Source organism: Arachis ipaensis, chromosome B01, assembly GCF_000816755.2.
Source record: "Arachis ipaensis cultivar K30076 chromosome B01, Araip1.1, whole genome shotgun sequence".
NCBI lineage: Eukaryota > Viridiplantae > Streptophyta > Magnoliopsida > Fabales > Fabaceae > Arachis > Arachis ipaensis.
The window spans coordinates 7,409,837-7,410,407 of record NC_029785.2 but is presented as its reverse complement, the minus strand read 5'-3'; positions in this window follow the sequence as shown (position 1 = coordinate 7,410,407).

The window sequence follows — 571 nt, the reverse complement described above, 5'->3', positions numbered from 1 at the left end:
GTCTAATTTAAATTTTTTTTTAAAATTAATTTAAGTATTTATTTTTTATTTAGTTATTGAAAATCTAAATATCTAATATTCGTTTTTAATATGAAAATTCTAATACTAGACTAACTCTTTCATTTTGACAAAAAAAAAAAAATGAAAGAAAAAGTTAAGCATATAATATAAAAAAAAATTTTAAGTATATCAAAAACACCGCTGTTCTAGTTATTTTAACCGTTAATTTAATTAATATATATTATATATTTTTTTTATAATTTAAACCAACGGTTAAAACAACTAAAACATTAGAGTCTCCACGTTTAAAACTTTTTCTATAATATAATAAGTAGCTTTCTTTCATCATCAAAGGTAGCTGTTGCTATTACTGTTAGGCAACATGCTAACTAAGCAAATCACCTTCGGCCCAATACATGAGACAGTAAGACACGTGGCTATTATCGCCAATCTTGTTGACTTCTTGTGGCCAAGAATCTTCCACCATTTATTATGGTCACAAATCACTATTCTCATAAAGCAACAGAAATATCAAATTTCATTAATAGCCCCAACATCGGATCATTTGTTA